The following is a 20,507-nucleotide window of genomic DNA, read 5'->3' on the forward strand; positions in this document are numbered from 1 at the left end:
ATGTAAGACACCAAGGAGACAAAATGCAGAAGAAACAGATGCGCACTTGTTCTTACCATTTAACTTCATAAGCTACCAGCCAATTTGTCTTTCAGGGACAAAATTAATTTCTGATGACAATGTGAACAAGTAATAAACTAGAAGTTCCTGTCCTGGGAAACTTGTTAATGCCATGTAATGTTCTGGAGTTATTTAGAAGGGGAAAAACAAGATTTCCTCCTAGAGTTATGGGGACGTCTGTAACAGATTTGCCTCTGTTCTAGCTCTTAGTCACTCCCACAGCAGCTTCTGACACCTTTGCTAGAGCTCGAATTGGAAAAGTTCAAAAGAAACCATGCTGCTTCCCATTGCTTTCCTGTGGGGTATTTTTAAACTGATGATTTTCCTTCATATACTCCCCATGATTCACATTTGCTCATAGAACACACCACCAGCACATTGCCTCCCAGCCTTGGCCTAGGGGCAGAGTGACTAAGGATGACATGAAAAATGAATCACAAGATCGCCTTTTTGGAGCCCATATTTCTACAGAACATGGACGTGCATACATGTTCACTCAACTACAAACACTTCTCAGAGGAACCAGGGGTGTGTGTGAGGCAGTCTTGGCGGTGGGATTATATTCACTAATTTATACCCCTCTACATACATGGGTACCAGTGGGCTTGAGCAAACACATGGATACACTCACATTCACTCTCTCTCTCTCTCTCTCTCTCTCTCTCTCTCTCTCTCTCTCTCTCTCTCTCTCTCTCTCTCTCTCTCTCTCTCTCAATGGGAGATACATCACTACCTCAAATTAGTCCATGATACTACCAAACTCCTTGTGTCCATCACAACCAGTAACCCCAACAGCAACAGACACATGCTTTTATGAAGTAAACAGATTGTACACCAAAGAATATGTTTCACACTCTGCATATATTATCTCATTTAATTAGCAAGCCAACCCCATGCAGGCATCATTTTATAGTCATTTTCTGGGTGAAGAAAATGAGTCATAGGATAACTTAATCTATCCAATGTCACAACTAGGAAGTGGAAAACTCAACCTTTGAACTCCATCTGTCAGACTCCAAAATTGATGTTTTCAAGAACACAGAAAGACAGAACTTGATCGTCTATATCTTGGCCATTATTTTCCAGTGTTATTGATGCTCACTTTCTGTTAGGATTTCTGGCCCACATTCTCCTCTTAGCCCATAGTTTCGTAGTTCCCTCCTCACCAGCCTTCCACCTTGCTGTGCCCCCCACCCCCCACCTGCATTTTTCAGCTCGCTGGGGGAACTCCCCATGGCATAATGGCTGTCCATTAGTGTGTTTTTAAAACCTTGCTCTCTCTCGTCCTCTGACAGTTTTCATATGCTCCACATGAAGGATCCTTTTCCAGAAATACTTTTGAAGAAAGTCTAAAGTAAGCTGAAAAAGTATTACATTTTTCATCTCAACAGGGAAATGGATTTAAGAAAAGGAGAGAAGAGCCTGCAGGTCTTTCAGATTTTAAAAAGAATTCAACACACTGCTGCATTGGCACTGGGAACACATCTATCACAGAAACCAAGAGAGCATCTGCATTTATAGGCCGAAACCATTCTCTTCGTCCTTGATCACGATAATGACTTCGAGTTCCGCTGAGCCTTTCATCCAGAGGGGCGTCCTGGCCCCTGCAGAAGCCAGCCCAGCGGCCAGCAGCCCCCTCCAGCCCCAGACACTGCTCCCTCCCAGGTGAGAGGGGGAAACAGCTCCATTAGGGGGAAATTGAAAAGGACAAGCAGGCATTATAAATGCTGTCTCTTAAGGCACCTAAAATAACACTCTACTGCCTGTATTTAATTACCCATCCTGGAACTTGGGCTTCACAAAGGGGTCCTGGAGAAGCCAACTCCAGGACACCACTAGCAAATCATGAAAGAGAGGAAATGCTTCAGTGTCTACACTAGAGGAGAAATGCTGCGATGCCCTTTGAGCACCAGGACATTTTACTAATTGCCCTATTCCCCGTTCTTAAAACTAGCTCAGAGCAGCCAGGCACCAATAGCTCACACCTATAATCCTAGCGACTCAGAAAGCTGAGACAGGAAGATCAAGGTTCAAAGCCAGCGTAGGCAAGAAAGTCTTATCTCCAATTTATCAGCAAAAAAAAAGCCAGTAAGTGGAGCTGTGGCTCAAATGGTAGAGCATTAGCCTTGAGCAAAAACACTAAAGCACTAAAGGGCAGTGCCCAAGCCCTGAATTCAAGCCCCAGTAGTGGCATGGGCACACACACACACACACACACACACACACACACACACACACACACACACACACACACCTACATCCAGCAACTGGGTGACATTCCTTAGGACAGTTCTTGTTTGCTTGCACGTGGTTTCAGGAGGCAAAGTGGCTAAGCATGAGTGTAGAAAGCAGATGTCTGCCAATTTATTGCTTGGGGGAGATTGGGATCTAGCACAGAGCTGCTTCTCTGGCCAAGTACAAACAGCTGTGTGAAATCAAGCTGGGATGGCAGACTGGCACTTGTAGGCCCTGACTCATTCTAGCAAGGCACATGCTTGGAATTGCCTTTCCAGCCTGGAGATGGATCGGTCCTCAGTTAGCCACCGCTCTTTCCTGAGTCTGTTATGACGACTTGCCACAACAGGGACTGCTGGTCTCTGCTTGGACTTACTTTCCTGGCCCTTCCTACTCTTCCTCATCAAATGCCAACATTCAACTTCCGTTGTGTCATGCAGCCTTCCTTGAATTTCTCAAAATTGGACTCAACATCCCCTACCCTCTACATTTCAGTAACCACACACACACACACACACACACACACACACACACACACACACACACATTATTCAACACTCAGGTGTCAATCACTGTGCTAAATGCCACACATCCCTCCATCATCCCCTCCATCATCTTGTCATCCCTCCATTCATCCAAGACATGAGCCCCAGTCAACAGGTGAAGGTTTAAGGAACTACAGCTAGTCAATTGGCAAAGCTAAGATTGGAAAGTAGGACTTCTGCACTTGCCAAGCACATGTTTTCTCCAAGCAATTAGCACCTGAGATAGGACTCACAGTGTCCCAGCAATAGTACTGAGAGACCACAGACTCGGACCTATTGAGGTAACACCATTAGAGGAAGCTATGGGGATCAAAGTGCTTCCTGTCCAAGTAACCATACAACTGCTTTTGTGTATGTGCCAATATATGAGCTTGAACTCAGGGCATGGGCCCTGTGACTTAGCTTTTGTACTCAAGACTATCATTCTGTCTAGCATGGTAGCACTCTATCATTTGAGCCACAGCTCGACTTCCAGCTTTTTTGGTCGCTATTTGACCACAGCATCTCACAGACACTCTGTGTGGGCTAGCTTCAAACCTTGATCCTTCCATGTCAGCTTCCCAAGTAAATAGGCAGGTGTGATTTTTAGCTTCCTGAGTAGCTAGGATTGCAGATGTGAGCCACTGGTGCCTGGTAGAGTTTGTTTGTTTGCCTGTTGGTTTTGCTTTGTTTTTCTTTTATTAAGAAAAAATTAAAAAGCAGAAGCATTTCAGCAAGGTCCTTGGTGTCATGCTGACACACCAAAAAAATGTGTTGTCTTCCTAGATCCAGGTGTGCCTTTCTCTGAATTCAGTGGAACCAGTTCTGCATATTGACACAAAAGGTGTAACTTGTAGCAATTCAATTGTTATGCCTCACTGCATAATTGCCTCTGCCATCTATCCCTCTGTCCTTATCTGTCAAGGCTGCTGCTATACTATGAAGGCAGCTGTTCTCTTCCCCGGAGAATGAGTGAGGCTGAGCACCCAGTGTGGCAGGAATGGGCAGAACCCGTTCTCCATGGAATAATCATGAGGCCATTCTTTCTGACATAGACAGCCCTGCTCTTTCTTCCCTTTTCTTCTTGGTCCAGGAATTCAAGCACACGTAGTTTGCCTTTGAATGTGTCTCCTGTCCATCCTTTCACATTTTCCCTGGCTCTGGCCTCCATGGTGTCCCCTCTGGCCTTCTAACTCCAATGGGCCAACACTGTTCCTCACAGTCTCTCTAAATCAGTCCTTAGTGGGACCTATTTTATATTTCTCCCTACCTTTTCCTCAAGCTCTACATTGCCTTCCAGATAAAGTCTAGAAGCACTAGACATTCAAACCCTCTCCCAGGTGGCTTTAACTTGCTCTTCCAAGCTAACATTCCACAATCCTGTGGTGTAACTCCCTTGAGTTTTAGCTGGCCCAGATCAGCTATGACCAGCTCTTCCACCATGCACTGTCATTTCTTCAAGACTCCATCCGTTCCTGGCTCCTCTCTGGAGTCCCAGTGTCCTTTGTCTTTCAGTAATCGTGCCCCTTCCTGTCTACCTGACAATCCGAAATCACTGACACTTAGACAGACATACATACCCTTTCACTTCTGTATTTGTCCCATGAGAACCTAGAACAGGAATCTCTTTAGTGATTATTCTGATGTCACTCAGGAAGGCTGCCCTACGTGGTACATTTGAGACAGAGAGCCCCCAAAACTCCCCAGCTGCACCACTTTATCTCTTATTTCTAGGTACTCATATTAGACTGGTCCTTTCACTTGGAACTCCTAATCCCTCATGCTCTCACTTCTATCTCCAGTTTCCCTGGGAAGCTACTTGGCCTCAACTGAGGAGTTACTGCTCCCAGAAAGTTCACCCTCTCTCATGAGACCCCAGTGAGGTTCAGTTTTCCCAGCAGCTGTGCTAGCTTCACTTGGCAAGTATCGCAGTGGTGACAGGGGCTCTTTTGGTTACATATAATGGAGTACCAATTCAAATGAAGAAAAGAAGATCATTTGTGGACTCGGGTATAAGCAATGGTCAGAGGAGAACCAGGTTCAAACTGTGTGGTAAACATCCATTCTGTCTCTGCCTCTCTTCCTTCTCTTTCTCTTTTCTTTTCTGTCCACTGGTTCTGCACCACATTTTGTCATCCTGACCCTCTGCGCAGCAACAATGGATGAGGGAGGATGCTATTCTTTTCTTCCAGAACACTTCGTTAACAGTAGAACCCAGAATGCCGACTTTTCTATAGATGCCAGTGATGTGGTTAACTAGCAATCATTCTAGTTGGTCTTCACACCATCATTCTCATCTCTGTCCTTTACTACAGAGACACGAAAATACTTATTAAATACACCATAGCCTGCTAATGTACACCCTTAATCAAACTGACCCGCAAGTTTACCTCAGTGATATTCCAGAGGTCTATCTCTGTCTCCTTGCTAACTTCTAGAATTGTTAGAATTGTTACAGCTTGGACCCTCAGTACACCCCATCCTGACGCACCCATGTAGCCCTGAATGCAGCAGTCTTTACTTTTTCAATCCCCAATCTTCTTGGCCTTGCTTATTTGTCTCCTTCTCCAGCTAAAATTCTTATTTTCTGAGGTTACAATAAATCTCATAGCACTGAGAAGCCTTCTGTGATCCCAAAGCTACCAAAACATGGGATAGGATTTCTGTTGTTAAGTATCTTCAACTCCATTGGATAACCAATTTAATGAGTATAGAAAGTTTTTTGTTTCTTTCTATTCTCTACTCAACCCACCATTGTAGCTGTTTGTTCAAAAACATTTTTTTTGTTGTTGTTTTAATGGTTGATTCTTTAGAAGATGTTCTCTAGTTTAAAAGATTCAACAATTCAGGCCCTGGAGTTTGGCCTAGTGGTAGAGTGCTTGCCTAGCATGCACGAAGACCTGGGTTCAATTCCTTGGTACCACATACTTAGAAAAAGCCAGAAGTGGTGCTGAGGCGCAAGTGGTAGAGTTCTAGCCTTGAGAAAAATCCAAGGACAGTGCTCAGGCCCTGAGCTTAAGCCCAGGACTGACAAAAAAAAAAAAAAAAAAAAGATTCAACAATTCCTTCTCTAATTCAGTCTAGGAATTAGCTAAGAGAGTGAACTGAGGAGTAAGTGGAGTTTTAATTAAATTATCTCCTGAGAATTGATTCCTTCATAGAGTAAAGGATTGGGAGTTTATTTAGGGAAGGACAAGGAACAATAGAAAATATGGCAGGATCCTAAGTAGGCCTGTCACAGAGCAACTTCATTATCTGCATGGTGCTGTGCCTGCACTGGGGAGGGAGACGACATCCATATTCAGACACAAATTCCACGTCATAAAATAGAGAGGTCTGATTCAGGGAGGTCTGCCTCCCAACCCTCCAAAGATCCCATCAAAAGTTAAAAAAAAGTAAGAAAGTAGAAAGAAAGTTTGAAATGATGACATTGTGAGCTGAAAATATAGTGCAGTGGAAGTGTGCTTGCTTAGTACGTGTGAGTGTTAGGTTCAAATCCCAGCACTCCGAAACAAATAAATAAGTAAAATAAAATAATGAAACTTGGAAAAGAAAAGTAACACGCAACATCGATAGACAAAAGTGGAGAAATTCTTGAAGGCACATGGAACTAGAATGCCAGTGAAATGAGAAACAGTGAACTGCAAGGAAGCCCTGGACAAGTTCCAAGCTCAGAGTCAACAAATGCAAAGCTGAAGGGTAGGGGGAGGTGGCAGGGAGGGGAGTGCGAAACCATGAGAGCAATTAATTAAAAGAACTGCATTTGGAACAGCTGAACCAATGAGACAAACACCTCCTCTCCCACCCCCACCCTCCCCACTCATGCCTGCAGATCAGCTAACAATTTAGTGGCTTTTGCCTTCTGCTTAAAGTTTGGAGAATTCCTCCCTGGAGAAATCAGGAATGATAGTCCTGGAGAGAGTCCTCTGTTGGGGATGGGTACTGAAGTTGTAGAGTCAGAAACAATTCTGAATTTCCCAAACAGCTGCTGAGGAGAAAATATGAAGATGAACGCTCCTCAGCCTTGAGTATGATGCCCAGTCACCCCACCCAGAAAGCTCTAGTTTGTTATAATGCTCATACTACTGTTAATAGCCTTCATTTCTCAAAAATATTCCAGTTTGAGTACTAAAATATGTAGTCACTTGAGTAATAAAGTATGTGTGAAATACAATGAAGTCATGTTTTTCAAGAAGAGGTCAGGAACTGTCTGTACAAATTGTCATTCTACAGTGTCACTTGGTCAACACCGGACATGAATGTCACAGAGAACAGAAATGCAAACATCAATTCTGCCATTGTTTACTACACTTGATGTTCCTGAATCTGCACTCACTATTTTATAAGATTACCACTAAAATGAAAAACCACAATTTAAAATTTTCTTAGAGCCCCAAGAACTCCTAAGAATATATATATGGGGACACATTCCAAAAATTATTAAATATTCCAGGAAATCATGAAAAAGGGAAAGGGAGCAATTTGCCTCAGAGAAAAAAAATAGATTATACAGAATGTACAAGATAATTTTGCTTAAAAATTCAATTAGTTTTGGAAAAGATTCATGAGGACAATTATCCAATAATTTTTTTTAAAATTTCTTAAAGTGCACAGAGAACAAAAAAAACAATTCTTGGAAATTAAAAACAACTAAGCAAAAACAATGAAAAATCTGAATAAATAGGCATCATTTGGGATGACAAAAGTATACTGAAAAACTTCATGAAATGTGACAAAATACGTCAAAAGAAAATATGAGATCAAGAGTGATAGGGTCAATAACTAATGGGAATTTTAGAGATGACAGAAGACAAGTACTAACAAAAGAAATAATACAAGAAAAGTTTTCTAAGATAAAAGAAAGGTAATTTTTCAGATTTAAAAAATCTACTATATAAGGGCTGGGAGTTTGGCCTAGAGGTAGAGTGCTTGCCTAGCAGGCAAGACCCAGGTTCGATTTCTCAGTACCACAAACATAGTAAAAGCCAGAAATGGTTCTGTGGCTCAAGTGGCCTTGAGAAAGTCCAAGGACAATGCTCAAGCCCTAAGCTCAAGTCCAGGACTGGCAAAAAGAAAAGAAAAAAGAAGTTTACTAAATGATGAGCAGTATGAATGAAAAATGAAAAAATCTATTTCAAGACATAGCCTCATGACATGACAAAAACACAAGGATAAAAAAGAAAAATCTTTGTGTTCCAGAGGGAAGAATTAGGCTTTCCACAGGAAACTCACGAGCCTAACCTCCTCCACTCTTAGAAAGCACTCCACTGTGTTAGACCCTGCTGTAAAGTATGGTTTTTCCCAAAATCTGGTGACACAGGGCCCTTCTCCAAAATTAGCTGAATTGGGCCTTATCGGATGACAGTGACAGTTAACCCTAAACCTTAGCCCTACCACAACAAAATCCTCCACTCCTGTGCACCCCACAAACTCCACCAAACCAGATTGCTGAGTACTCCCCGCCCCTAGTGAAATTCTCCACTAGCATCCCCCCAGCCATATAATTCCCCCTTGCTCAACGACAAGGGCTGGCTCTGCCTGAGAGGGTCAGCCTGGCAGCTTGTTGATAATAAACTTTTCTGGATGTGACTTGGTGGCCACCTGGTCATCTACTTTATTTTGTAGGTTTGTTTTTGAGAGAGAGAGCCTCACGATACAGCCAGACTATTAAAGAACTCATCATTTTCCTGTCTTAATCTCTTGAATGCTAAGATTACCAGCTTGTGCCACCAAGCTCAGAAATACTTTTGAGACTTATATTAAAAATTACCTTAAACTTAGCATTTTAGTGGCAACTACGTGGGCAAAAAAGTAATATCTTTTCTTTATCAAACACAAGACTTGTGGCTGATACCACTAGAAGAGAAAGATTAGCAAATAAGAAGCACATTTTATTTAATGGTTTTATAATACATAGAAGGTCTAAAAGTGAAAACCTGAAGACCCAAGTAAATAAATTTTATGAAGAGTCTGATGAAAGTTGTACATGCTTAGGGACAGCAATGACTGGACAAAGAGGTATGATCATGTAATAAACTGAGAGGGATGCCTAGCAAGGCCTGCCTCTTTAGGTTATTCTTGGCCTGTCTCAAGAGAGATCAGAAAGAGAAAGGGAGGAAAACAGATAAAGAGAGAGACCAAAAAAGAGACATAGAGACAGGTCAGGCATAAAAACATTCCTTGAGAAGTAAGCAGTTTATGTATTGGTCAAACATACAATTGATGCATTACTACTTTATATGTTTTTTTTTCATTTTTTTCTGCCCCTTGATTGTTTCTCAAACATCATTATTATTTGTCCTATTAAAAGTTTTGAACAGCTGGGGATGAGAGATTGCTTGCCTAACACATATTAGGATATAGCAACACAGGGTGAAGTGGAAACTTCACTAAACTTGTGGTATTTTCTGGGAATTTCATCTCTCTATTGTACACATCCCTCCATATCTACAAAAGAAAGATCCAATATTAGAGATACTATGTGTCTGCATAATCATATTAGATTTGAGTAGCTTTGAGTTTCATTGGAAAATAAATCTGAAGGTTTATCAGTGGATTTTATTTTCTTTTATGGGACTATAGGAGAGTTTTCTTGAGTATTGTCATAACAGCTGTATGATAAGATTGGGATATGAGAAGAAGAGAAGATGTATATTCTCTAGAGCAGATTTCCCCCTAAATGAAAAAAAAAATCACTGGTAACTGAGTAGTTGGGACAAATCTCTACACACAAGAAATTCCCAGTTCTGCTGGGTGTTAGGCTCACACCTGTAATCCTAGCTATTCAGAAGGCTGATATCTAAGGATCACAGTTGGAAACCAGGGAAGTTTTTTTCTTTTTTGTTTTGTGCCAATCCTACATCTTGAACACAAGTCCTGGGTATTGTCCTTGAGGGTTTTTTTGTTTGTTTGTTTGTTCAAGGCTAGTGCATACCACTTGAGGCTCACTGCCAATTCTGACTCTTTTTGGGGGGTGGGGAGAGTCCATTTTGAACGTCTTAAGGACCTCCCTGCTGTTCAATCCATAATCCTCAGATCTCAGCTTCCTGATCAGCTATGATTACAGGCATGAGCCACTGACTCCCGGCCAGGACTCTCATATCACAATTAACCACAAAAAACCAGATGTGGAGCTGTGGTTCAAGTGGTAGAACACCAGCCTTAAACACAAAGGTAAGGGCCTGAGTTTGTTCCTCAGTACTGTTAGAAAAATGAAAGAAAAAGAAAAGAAAGGAGGGAAGGGGGAAGGAAGGAAGGAAGGAAGGAAGGAAGGAAGGAAGGAAGGAAGGAAGGAAGGAAGGAAGGAAGGAAGGGAGGAAGGAAGGTTAGCTCCAGTTCTAACTCAGAAAAGATCTGGGAAGGAAAAGAATTAATCAACTGTGACTGAAGTATCCTTTCCAAGTCCATTTTTACCTCCCTTTCTCCTAGGGGAGAATGGCTCAGAATTGAAACAGCAAAATGAAGCTCACCTTCATTCCCAGTCTGTTTGAAAACTTGAGCAGACTGTGGAGGTCTTGAGCTTAAGGCCAGAGAAGGAATGGTTGAGATGATGGATGGCGGAAGTGATGTGCTTACTGAGCAGGAAGAACTACAAGCTCCCTCTGCTGCAAATGGCTGAGGTTTGGGTTATCTATGTCCTCCTGAGGCTCACAAGCAAGAAAGCACAAGACAAGATGGGGAGTGCTTTCCCCAACACTCTCCTCTCACCTCTAGCGCTCCTCCCATCCCTCACCCACCATCTGCTGCAGGGCACAAAAGCCTTGAGATAGAGATGGAGAGCCTTTCCCCAGCCTCACCCCAGTACAAACAGCCTGGAGCATTAACGAAAGAAGCTGTTGCCCATGTCCTCTGGGTAGAGTTTTTCAAAACAAATTGTAAGAGGAAATGGGCAGGACAGGGAGATGCTAGGTTTTGATGAGGGATGCAATTGAAAAGAGATGCCTGCAGCTCACAGCCCTGCCTAGGGAAAGAAAATGTCTTCACTGACTGATTCTGGCTCTCAGGCACTGTCTTAGCAACTTGTCTACAGGCTTACCTAGATAGGCCTCATGAAGTAACCATGATGGTTTTTCCAGATAATAAAAACCCAAGCGTAGAGAGGCCAGGAATATAGCTCAGTGGTGGAGCACACGCCTGGCACCTGGAAGACTTTTCAACAATGTTTTTTGTAGCTTGCCTATTTCTGGGTCCGTTTCTACATAACAAAGCCGAGTGTCTTAAATAATCCACTGCTTCTCATGATTTTGTAAGTTGACTAGGGCTCAACTAAACAGATCTTTTGTTGGTCATGTAGGGCCTCTTTGGTGTCCCTTGGCATGATGGGTGCCTTGCTGGGGACAGCTGAGAGAGTAGACACAGCTGGGATGCTGGTCAGAGGGAGTCTCCTCTCCTTCTTTTCTTCCTCCCTCCTCTTTCCTTTTTTCCTCCTCTTCCTCCGGCTTCCTATGTCCCACTCTTTCTCTGTCTGTTCTCACTCAGTCTAGTTACAAAAACACCTTCCAACCAAGGAAAGGAGTTCCAAGACATATGTAGCCACCTTCAATCTCTCTCCGAGGTCTTGCCTAAGGCCCCTACAGGCGAAGCACCCCAGAACTTTCTGTGAATGTGGAGCAGGAATTATGCTGCAATAAGGACTTGAAGCTATGGAGGTATCAGGGTTTGGGGGAGGGGCCCAGTACAAGCACACTGGCAATGAGCATCTGGGAGGAAAGGCTGACATTCATCCCCAGGAAAGCCAAGAATTCACGGATGGAGTCAGTGTCATTCATCTGGTCCAAGGTATCTGGGAAGATTCAGATCTTCAGAGATGACAGTCAAGAGCACACATTTGTTTTTTTATTTCAAGCAAATAAAAAAAAATGTTTCTGTCTCTACCATGGAAGCATTAGTGGTGGGTTAGGTGCAAATATGTGTGAGCCTATTCTGTGGATCCCCAAACTCCAAATGTATGCTGTAATCATATTTCTTCAGTGTTTTACTCCTGGGGAATCCTTTTATCCCATCTTCAACTCATTCAGCTATTTACAAATTATTATTGGACATCAACTGAGCCAAGCACCATTGAAAACTGAAGATATTGGCAATGAGCCAAGCCCTTTCCCCCTCTCCCCACCTCACCTCTCTCCCCTCCAAAAAACACTTTTATTCTTTTGGAGAAGCTTGTGGGGTTTTGTTTTGTTTTGTTGTTAGTGCATATGAGAGAAAATAAATAAAACAGGCAGGTAAATTACAGAACATTTCCTACAGTGCTTCAAATGGAGTTGGAGTGAGGCGTTTGGTTGTGCCCCATTTTATCCAGAATAAGAAAAGAGGCCTCCTGGAGAAGCTAACATTTGAACAAAGACTGAAGGAGTGAGGGGTAATCTCTACCCAGGGGCTGGGGAGATCTCTGCAGGCAGAGGAAAGTGCAGGGGCCAAAGCCTAGAGCAGAGCATTAGGTGGGGGAGGGTCCCTGCTGTGTTGACAACCAAGAACAAGTGCAAGCGACCTTACCTGACCAATATTTCCTAACTCAACTCCCTCCCAGCATTGCGCTCAGACTTTGGTATGCAAGGCACCCAGGACTCTACCCTCAAGGAGCAGACTATTGTGAAAGAAAGCCAGGCAAACAAAAAATACGACATGGCATCCACAAACGTGATAATGGGGGTAAGTGTGTCTCAGCAGGCAAGCTGCTCGGCTTAGCTGAAAATGTCTGTTCTCAGTCCATCTGTTGATGGATCAGAGAGACAAGGGTTGTGTGTGTTTAGTACTTGAAATAGAATCTGCCCAGATCCTCAAATATTACAGAATCATAATTTTTATTAAATGCAAATTTTATTATTGCACTTTAAACCGAAAGTGCTGGGTAAACTGCATAATATAATCACATATGACTATCACTTTGAATTAGTATTGCAGATACTTCTAACTACTTAATTATTTATTTTTAAAATATATTCCAATATTTTAATTATGCTCAGTTAAGTGTACTTGAATGTTTGCGGCACTCTGCATTATTTATATTAGAGAGAAAGCAGCCTAAATCAACTTGCTTCTGGCATCCCATAATTTGTGCCTTCATATCTCTAAAATAGATTTATATGTAGCTATCAAATGGTTATTCTGGATATGGTGTTATTTTAAATTTTTATCCAAATTTTATTTCAATGCACCACAAAAATAAAATTTATTGGTTTCTTTATACTAGTACATGTCTTATCTGATCATTCATATTCAATATTTACAGAATGCTAACTAGATCTTCACACTCTTCAATTAAAAACAAATGTGTAGATTTCATGATATGCATTCTAACCCCCACTCCTGCCCCATTGCTGGAAATACTCAAGCCCAATTCTCCAGCAGCCCAAGACAAAATAGAGAGGGAAACTGTGTCGGCTTGTGGGAAAATTAGAGACCCCACGGGGACAGACTGTCCTGTCCTGAGCACGTAGCTGATGTCTGTATGAAAGGAAGAATGGGATGGGAAATCTGGCACAGATGTGGTCTCTCCTCTAACTGGCCTGAAAATAATACAGGCTGCTCTCTGTTCTTTGGTAGCTATCCAATAATATCTTTCCTGGTTTCTAAATTCATTTAAAAGTCATTTCAATATAGAGGATAAAAATATTAAAGTTACAGTATTTCAATAACCGTCTTTATGTCCTACAAATCCAATAGACAGACGCCCAGTAAAGAGATTACAGCTTGAATACTTAATCCCAATTTGGATGTTTTTAAACAAGGCAAACCTGGCCTTAAATGCAATGTGCGCAATTTAGCTAAGTATAAAATATTAATGCACAAACATGACTATAAATACAGCCAGAGTCTCTGGCAGGTGGAAGCCACCCAAAGCCACCTCTGCACATTATTCTCCCAAATCAAAGGCTGGGTGTATAATGAATCTCTGGGTCGGAAGCACAGGTAGATGGTGACAGATCCTCACCATCGCTGGGTAAAGGAAGGCTGCTTAGAATGACAGTCATTTCAGAAACCAGGGCTAGGATAACAGTTTTATTCTGACAGGATTTGGGCTCCCAACTACTCCTGCTTCCCTTAGACTTTCTCCCATGAAAAGGATCCAAATATTCTCAGTGCTGGGGAATGCAGTTGGACCCAGGATAACACACAGCACTGTCACAAGCATGTGTTTAGAGATCAGATTGTGTACGTTCAAATCTCACACTCCTCCACTTTCCCAGTACTATTACCTGGGCTACCTTGCTTAATCGCCCAGTGTCTCAGTTGTCCCATGCATTCATTTGACACCTGGTAGTATGAATATGACCCAATGAATATGGTATTGTGAATATCAAAAACGGGATAATGTTTAATTTAGGAGAACAAGATTTAGCTGTTAATATTGAACTGTGTTGTTGTTGTTACTGTTGGTGTTGTTGGTGTTGTTTTGCCAGTCTGGGGCTTGAACTCTGGGCCTAGGCCTTGCTTCTGAGCCACAGAGTCACTTCCAGCTTTTTCTGTGAGTAATTAGAGATGGGAGTATAGTGGGCTTTCCTGCTCAGGCTGGCTTTGAAGGAAGTATGATCCTCAGATTTCAGCCTCGTGAGTAGCTCAGATTATAGATGTGAGCCACTGGTGGCTACTAATATTAAAGTTCTTGCTGGAAGGCCATAGTAAAGCCATCCTGCTACCCTGTGTGGTGGTATTGGGAAGGATGGGGGAGACTCTCATCCCTTTCTCCTTCCAGCCCTCATCTGCCCTCATCTCCTCTGTTTCTTGCCCTTGGCCCTCCCCTTCAATCACTGCTCAAAATAAGTGAGTGCAATGACTATTCAAGGGGTGAATGACCTACCAGAGCTGTGAACCCAAGAATGCCTCCTGCTGTGGCACAGTCACTGTGTCCCTGAGAGAGGACACGGTGGTGTGCTCTTGTCTATTCCTGGTACCAGGCTTGTGCGTATTTGGTGAAGAAAATCCATAAAATACAGAAGGAAGGAAGGAAGGAAGGAAGGAAGGAAGGAAGGAAGGAAGGAAGGAAGGAAGGAAGGAAGGAAGGGAGGGAGGGAGGGAGGGAGGGAGGGAGGGAGGGAGGGAGGGAAGGAGAGAGGGAGGGTGAGCCATGCTCCCTTCTGCCTTTGGGGAAGCTAGCAACCATAATGAACAGTTCTATGACCAAAGCTGGTACTTTAAATTTACAAGCTTGACTCATAATCAAGACCTGTTTGTATCTGGAATCCAATAAGGCAATGATGCCTAAACTTCATATTTTAAAATGGAGTGCTATAGGAATCTCACAATAATAAACACTAGTATTGTTCTCTTCCATAAGTAGAAATACATACAAGAACAAGGAACATCAGCTAAATAATTGCCAAGGGTTTTTGTTTCTCTGGAAATTTCAATCGTTTTTATCAGAATTTGGTCCTATGAAAATACCACAGCTCTCACTTCATAAAAGCAAGACTTGGTTTCTCATCTAATTGTGACTATGGTCAGAAACTTGAGCACCCATCTAGCTCCTCTCTCTCTCCACCCAAAAAAGAATTGGACAACTCATTTCCAAGTGAGAATACCATAATCATTTTTCATCTGTTTCCTAAGCAGAGAGGTGACTTTGAACAAGTAATCTTACGTGCCTGAATCTCTTCTGCCTTATCCATAAAGCCATACATCCCACAAGATTCTCACTAAAGTTGTTTCTGTCTATAAATGAGTCTATTCATAAGTGTGTATGTGATAGCGTAATACTGTGTGCATGTGCGTACGCGCATGGGTGTGTGTGTGTGTGTGTGTGTGCGCGCGTGTGTGCTGAGACGGAAGCTGGCCATGTAACCCACACTGACCTCAGACCTCAGATCCATAATTCTCTTACCTGAGCCTCCCTAGTGTTTGGATTATATGCATATCACATCATACCAAGCTAATCAGCATTGTTTTTATTTATTTTTTGTTTGTGCCAGTACTGGGGCTTAAACTCAGGGCCTAAGCTCTTTTGTTCCAGTTCTACTTACAGCTTTTCATGTTAATCGAAGAGAAGCCTCTATCTCTCAGACATTTCCTGTCTGGGCTGGCTTTGAACCATGATCTTCAGATCTCAGCTTTCTAAGTAGGCTAGCCAGTTTTATGTTGTTTTACTTTTCCATAACCTCCTTCATTCATCACTATCTTTTGGAGATAAGTAATATTGTTTCCCACTTAAAAGTTAGAGAATGGAGACTGAAAATAGCTTAGAAAATGATCCAAAATAATCTATGTCAATTGTAAGGCAGTCAGAAAGTGTGGTTTTTCTGAATCCAACTCTTCTTTCCAGTGCAATTCTAAGCCCCTTACCCATGTCACCATCAACTACCCTATCCTTCCTGTACCCAGACACCACCACAGTGCCAGGCCTCAGGTACATACTGTGACAACAATGAAGAGCACGGACGGACGTCTTTCCTTATGGAGTTGAGAATCCTGTGGAGAAGATAGACATAGACCAAATAATCCTGAAAATAAATGTTAAGCCCATGATAATTAGGTGCATGTAGGACTCTGAATACATACAGTGACAGAATGTGAATGGAATTTGAGAAGCCAATAAGTACCTCCCTGAAAGGATGACTATAAAGTGAGTTCCAAAGTGATTTAAAAATAAAAAAAAAGAGCGTGCATGGCAAGATGAACAGTATACACAAAGGCCCTGAGGCAGGAGGACACATGCAGTTTGAAAGACTCCAAAGAAAGTTATTAAAGATAAAAGTACATGGAAGGTAAAAAGCTATTCAAAGATACTCTGGGCCAGGGAAGGGTCTGGCATAGTGGCTCACACCTGTAATCTCAGCTACTTTGAGGCAAAATCAGGAGGATCACTGTGCAAGGCTAGTCAAAGAGTTAGTTAGACTCTGTATTAACCAACCACAGCTGTTCATACTCTGTAACCTGACCTGTGTGGAAGGTATAGCTAGCCTCAGGCAAAAATGCAAGAGCTTATCCCCAAAAATCACTAAAGCAAAACGGGTGAGGAGGGGGTTCAACTGCAAGGGATTTTGCCTAGCAAGTATAAAGCCTTGATCTAAAATTTTAATAAAAATAACAACAACAACAGTGTGGTTTAAATGGTAGTACTCTAGTACTGAGCAAAAATGCTCAGGGACAGCACTCAGGCCCTGAATTCAAACCCTAGGACTAATACTAATAATAAGTTGCCTGTTGGTGGCTCCTGTTTGTAATGGAACTATTCAGGAGGCTCAGAACTGAGGATCATGGTTCAAAGCTGGCCTGGGCAGCAAAGTCTGTGAGACTCTTACCTCCAACTAACCAGCCCAAAGCTAGAAATACAGGTGTGGCTCAAGTGGCAGAGTGCTAGTCTTGTGTGAAAGAGCCAAGTGAGTGACAGCACAAGGCCCTGAGTACTGGCACAAAACAATGATATGAGTATAACTTCTTGTACAACTAACTTACAGTTTAACCAAATGAATACCAGGACGCTGAAATACTTTCTTTTATGATGGGGGGGGGCAGTGAGGAGCGTCACGAGGAGAGGTGGAAGGCAAATGGAAAGGGGAAGGATAGGAGAATGCAGTCGTGATATTCAATGTACATATGTGAAAATGGAAACAGGTAATTCGGGAACAAACAGGTGGGGTTGGGAGAGGGGAAAATGATGGAAAGAGTGACATGGATCAAGACACACTGTACTCACAAACTGATATTTTGCATTGAAATCCTTTGTACAGCTTACTTAAGATAATTATAAAATAACCTAGGGCTTATGGCAGGCTCACACCTGTAATCCAAGCTACTCAGGATTATGGTTCAAAGCCAGTCCTTGCAGAAAAGTCCGTGTGATTCTTACTTTCTAAATGCCAAAGAGCTGGAAGTAGAGTGGTAGCTCAAATGGTAGAACATTAGCCTTAAAAAATAAATGACTGTCTGACCTTATAGAACTTATTTTCTTGATCTCTGACCATCTCTACATCTTGATCCTTCAGGTTTGAGTACCAAAATCATTGGTTGTAAAACCTTGTATTGATAAAAAGACAAAGGGCTATCATGTTCACTCATCACTGGACTGATGTCAAAATTAAACTAGAAATTAGATGCTGCCATTATTAATGTTGCCCTGATTGTTTGTTATTGTAGCTCACAATAAATAGACTCCACATCAACATAACAATGAGGATAGGAGTGGGGAATTACAAGGGAGGTATCATCACTTTGTCAGAAAACCCTGCTTCTGTCACAGAAGAACAATGGACATCCACTCACAGGATTCTGGAATAACAGACATCAAATACATAAATCCTCTTGTATTGCTCTGTCAGGCTGCAGAGAAGTTAAATTCCACATGAAACCCTCCCAAGAGATGTCCCCACCTTATCTTTCATTACAGCTCTTCTATTTGTGCAACCCCTGTTTTCACTAGCTGGGACCCAGCACTCTGTGGTTTGATGCCAATCTTAGGAGGCTTTGTGCTATCCCATCATTGGAAATCCCTAACCCACCTCTGTCCCTAACCTCCAGAAAGCAAGTCCGCCAGCTTTGAACACTCTGTACTTGGGACATGTCTGCAAGAAAACAGATTTGGGGCCGGGAGTTTGGCCTACTTGTAGAGTGCTTGCCTAGCATGCACGAATACCTGGGTTCGATTCCTCAGTACCACATACATAGCAAAAAGCCAAAAGTGGTGCTGAGGCTCAAGTGGTAGAGCTCTAGCCTTAAAAGTCCAAGGACAGTGCTCAGGCCCTGAGCCCAAAGCCCAGGACTGGCTAAAAAAAAAAAAAGATAACAGATTTGGAAAGAAAATGAAAATGTAATTTATTGACAAAGATACATATTTTTTCTTTTAGAAATGAAACTCAGGGAGTCAATAAATTCTTTGGACTTTTCTTCTGTCACAACCAATGTCTCCCAGTGACCTGGCTTGATGGAAGGTTTACCATGAATCCTCAAGTGAGAGGGGAGCTTTGAAAGTTTAAAAAAAAAAAAATCAGACTGCCAGTTCCCATACTTCATATAAACTAGTAGAGCAATATAGGTCTTATGTGGCATATTACTTCATGTTTCTCTAGAAAAATATTAAGAGGTGATTATCAAGGACTAAAAGACTAGCGCAAAGAACCACATTAAAATCATAAGGATCCCCAAAAGTCTGTGGAAATTAATTTAAGAGGCATATGCTTTCATAAAAGCTATTGTTACATGTGATTAAATAGACACTGCTTAATGAGTAGAATTTAACCACTTAAATTCATCTCCAGTTGAGTAGCTGTTACAATATTCTCCAGTTTTGCCACTTTCTGTGGTGATATTTGGGAGTGTCTGCCCTTACCATATCACCCAAAAATTTCTGCTATTCCCCTCTGAGTCTAGATCATTGATACAGATGGACTCTGGTCTCTGATAGGCCAAGCAATCTTCCACTTAGAAAACATACCAGACTTCATAGTCCTAAACACATAACATACCATTTCTTTTTATGATCTGAGAAAGAGAACAAAGCAAAGGGAAGGGGAGATAAGAAAGAATGAAAAGGAGGAAGAGAGAAAGAAGGAAGCAGAGGAGAAAGAACAAGAAAAGATAAATGAATAAAAGCAAAAAGGAGAAACTAAGAAATGCCAACTTTGGTTTGGTTTGGTTTTTAAGTTCCCAGAACTATTTTGGACCTAGATTCTGTCTGTAGTCCTGTCCTTGGTAAAGAAACTAGGATGAAATATTTTGCAAACATGAACCAAGTTCAGATTTCTTTCTGTTGCTTGTAATCCAACAACTTTATCCAAATATTGTCTTTTTTTTTTCTTTATACCAGTCCTGGGGCTTGAACTCAAGGCCTGGAAGCCTTCCTTCAGATTCTTTGTACAAGGTCAGTGCTCTACCACTTAAACCACAGCTCCACTTCCAGATTTTTGGTGGGTAATTGGAGATAAGAGTCTTGATAAGACTCATGGTAAACCTTCCATCAAGCCAGGTCACTGGGAGACATTGGTTGTGACAGAAGAAAAGTCCAAAGGATTTATTGACTCCCTGAGTTTCATTTCTAAAAGAAAAAAAAAACATGTATCTCTATCAATAAATTACATTTTTCATTTTCTTTCTAAATCTGTCATCTTGCAGACATATACCAAGTACAGGCTATTTAAAGCTGGCCAACTTGCTCTCTGGAGGGTAGGGACAGAGGTGGGTTAGGGATTTCCAGTGATGGGATAGCACAAAGCCTCCTCATTATATCTTATTTCTGACTACTTATGGAGTTATCATGTTCAAAATAATCTCAAAGGAGGAAAAAAAAAAAAGAGTCTTGAAGACTTTCCTGCCCAAGCTGGGTTTGAGCCATAATCCTCAGACCTCAGCCTCCTGCATAGCTAGGATATGTAAACAAACAGCACCAGGCCAAAGCTTGCATTTAAAGAATCAAATATGGCCTATTCTAGATGGGCCATGCATTCATTCATTCATTCCATTATCATTTGCCAAACCAGGCCCTGAAGTCACAAGTATAAATTAGTCACTATCCTTTGACTTCAAAAACATCATGCTTAGTTGAGCAGAAAAAGGAAATTTGAAAAGAAAGTATATATACAACTCAATGGAGGCAAATACTCAACGTGTAGGTGGTAGATAAAATCATGAAGGAATGTAATGGCAACTCTGGAGTTACAAAGCCAGTGTGGTAAATGTCACCTGGGGAAATCAGGAATGACTATTCCTGGAAGGTGGCGCAGACAAGGTATCTTGAAAGATGGCTGGTGCAGGCTTCTCCCA

This window comes from Megascapheus bottae, chromosome 6 (assembly GCF_031878675.1).
Source record: "Megascapheus bottae isolate mThoBot1 chromosome 6, mThoBot2.hap1, whole genome shotgun sequence".
Classification (NCBI taxonomy): domain Eukaryota; kingdom Metazoa; phylum Chordata; class Mammalia; order Rodentia; family Geomyidae; genus Megascapheus; species Megascapheus bottae.